This window comes from Haemaphysalis longicornis, unplaced genomic scaffold, assembly GCF_048455015.1.
Source record: "Haemaphysalis longicornis isolate Haplotype H1 unplaced genomic scaffold, Haemaphysalis longicornis Haplotype H1 scaffold_28, whole genome shotgun sequence".
NCBI classification, from domain to species: domain Eukaryota; kingdom Metazoa; phylum Arthropoda; class Arachnida; order Ixodida; family Ixodidae; genus Haemaphysalis; species Haemaphysalis longicornis.
Genome location: NW_027526329.1, coordinates 24,751 through 27,615, shown reverse-complemented (window position 1 = coordinate 27,615; position 2,865 = coordinate 24,751). Strand labels below are relative to the sequence as shown.

Below are 2,865 nucleotides of genomic sequence, written 5' to 3'. Positions count from 1 at the left end.
GACAATGGCGCAGGCCGCACCAATTACGGCGTCTACCGGCGTGCCCAAGGGCACCCGGACATTGAAGTTGTGCTGCCGTGCAGGCGCCTTCCCGTCGCAGGCGTAGACGTCTCCGTCATAGGAGTCGCGCATGGGAATAGGGAGTGAACATGACGTGCAAAAAAGCGCCAGCCCTTATAGAAATGATCTTATGAACCACGATCTTAAACCACACAAAAAATGGCGGTGGCACCCACACTGGCCGCCCAGAATTTACCAGTGGCGCCTGTCAGTTTATTAAAAATACAGCTCTGTAAAGATTCTACATTTTATTTAAAACATAAAAACTTCGAAGAGTCACGTTAAACGGTTATTATAGTATTGCTTTCTTTATTATTGTGCCTGCGATACAAGTCAATAAATCGTTGCAAAGCCGAGCAGAACAGCGTGTCACGTTTGTTTGTTTGCATGGAAGAGACTGCAGCGTTTGCGCTGGGGACGCTCGCCTCGCCTCCGTGGCGCAATCGGCTAGCGCGTTCGGCTGTTAACCGAAAGGTTGGAGGTTCGAGCCCTCCCGGGGGCGGCGAGGTTTTTTTCTTTTTTTTTTTTGGCGTGACATTTTTGTGTTAGGTAACCAAGAACACGTGGATAAGTGACGCTAACCAAGGAGACGTGGATAAGTGACGCTAAGCTGACTGTTTTTATCGGTCCGCTCCGCTTCGATAGCAAGCGGGAGCGACATTCCGCATGCGTGGCGCCCTTGGTCGCGAACGGCATTGGCTCCGGTTGCGCTGAGCTGTCGCGAGATACCGGAGCGGACCGTCAAAAACGGACAGCTAAAACTCTCTAATTTCTCGCGTACGACGCGCGAAATCCGACACCTCAGCCAAGATATCGTAGTAGTCTGCAATGTTGGTCGGGAAAAGGCGCACCTAAGGTAGGTCGGGAGCTAACTTAAATAGCGCTTACTTTTCTGTCCGATAAGTTCGCGAAAAGGCGCCCTCTGAGCGTAAGTTTGGTTCTTGAAAAGCGTTAACGCGCCGAAACGTGTGCGAATGGAAAAGTTCTACTGAAGTTAGGTTTGTGAATGTGGGGGTTAGCCCACCTGTCACGTGAGACCGTTTATTTGCCGGCATTTACACGCACCCAGGTTGTACGACACCGCGGTCATACAACGCTTTCTTGTGGTCCCTTTAAAGTCATATTATCGAGGTTTTACTGTAGTAGTCATCGTCATATGCATTGGTATCGTCGTGCTCCTCATGCCAAGCATTACTTGCGCGGTAGCACATGACGACATCTGGGGCGGAGCGGCGGCTCGTACGTGCACGACGCATGCTCGACGTTGCTGGAGTGGCATCAAGGGTCTGAAAAGCAGGTGTTGCGCGAGCTGTGGCGTTGTTGGTTGCTAGGCAACGGGAAGAGCTCCTAGGGGTTTCCGCCAGTTTCTTTTTTTTTTGCTAACGCCACTGTGCGAGCCGGGGATTGTCAGCGGTCGCCCCTAGGGACGTGCTTACCACCGTTCGCTATTTTCTTCGTATTTTAAAAAAGTTAAGCGCCACACATTACGTCCAGCTACAACAGTCCCAGTGTTACAAACAGAAACGTACGTGTGTGGAGATTTAAGCGAACGTTAAATATCATGAGGGGTCTAGATTAATCTGGAGCGCTCACCTACGGAACGCATTATAGGCAAGGTGTAGCTTTGGTGCTAAAACCCCCGACATTTAAGTGGTGGAACATGGCGACATCCTTTGATGTGACATTCGGTCGTGTAAGAAAAAGTCATTTGGGGGAAGAAACAACTTGAAAGAAAAAGCTAGGAACCGTTTTGTGCATTGGATGACAATTGATGTTTTTCCTTGGCTTGCATGTGGTTTTACGCCAAGCTCCCGACAACAAGATGGGAGCACCACGACAGTTTAGTACAAATATTATCAAGAACACTTTGGGCCATAGCCAAATATTGAGCAGTTCCGCGACGGTTCGAGAGGGACAACTAACGGTTGACGCCGAACTTCTTTACACCGTATATTAAGTCGCTTCAAGTTCCACCGGAAATAGAAAACGAAATTTAAAATACAAAGCTCACAAAACTTAAGGCATTATGTTACAGTTTCAGGACAGGTATACAGAGCTCAAATGGATAGCCCCGTGTCAAAAAAAAAGAAAAAGAAGTTGTCCGTCGAGCCGGATTCGAACCAGCGACCTATGGATGTCAGTTTGATTCCTTCTACAGTCCACCGCTCTACCAACTGAGCTATCGACGGGAACGGGATAGCAGGCAAGCTTCCCTTGCCCTTGTGAGGAGGAAACAGGGTGTATGTGTGCACAAAGCAACCTTGAAACAGGCCTGCGAAGCTTGGGGGCAGCTGGCTCTAAGTTACGCTCTATTGAGATTTCTTGCAGCTCATTGTTCTCTTGTTTATACGTTTTTCTTTCGTCTGCTCGATCTCTATCGGGCCATATTGCCGCCTACGCTGCGTTTTGGGGCCTACTGAGCTTTTCCTTTCATAGGCAAGTTTACACCTTTAGTCCCAGTTGACGACAAACAAAGAAAATGATTTTTTGCGCACACAAGAAGAAAGGGAAAAAAAGAGGAAAAATTGTAAATTACAGTTTCGAGGCCTCGTAACCTGTTGAGAAGGTTTCCTTCGATACGTTCCGGTTTTGGTTTAGTTCCAAAATGGCGGAAAAAATAGGGGTTCTGTTCGGTATTGGTTCCGGGCAAAAATTGAGGTTTCGTTCTGGTTTTCGGTTCGGTTCCGATTCCCGTTCGACACAGTGCAATAAGTTGATAAATTAACTGTATTAGAGCATATTGGCATCGAAAATATAACCGCAAAATCCATGCTGGCGCTTGCCACGTGTGAATCCGTCGCGTGT

The 2,865-nt window shown here is 48.1% G+C and overlaps 2 non-coding genes across 2 annotated transcripts; one reads left to right on the top strand and one right to left on the bottom strand.

Annotated features, from left to right (window-relative positions):
* The first annotated feature begins 488 nt into the window (after positions 1 to 488).
* Positions 489 to 562, top strand: Trnan-guu (transfer RNA asparagine (anticodon GUU)). Its single transcript has one exon. It is a non-coding gene; the product is annotated as a tRNA-Asn (tRNA).
* Positions 563 to 2,160: 1,598 nt separating this feature from the next.
* On the bottom strand, positions 2,161 to 2,249 carry Trnay-gua (transfer RNA tyrosine (anticodon GUA)). Its single transcript is given in 2 exon segments — positions 2,161 to 2,196; positions 2,213 to 2,249. It is a non-coding gene; the product is annotated as a tRNA-Tyr (tRNA).
* Between the last annotated feature and the right edge of the window lie 616 nt (positions 2,250 to 2,865).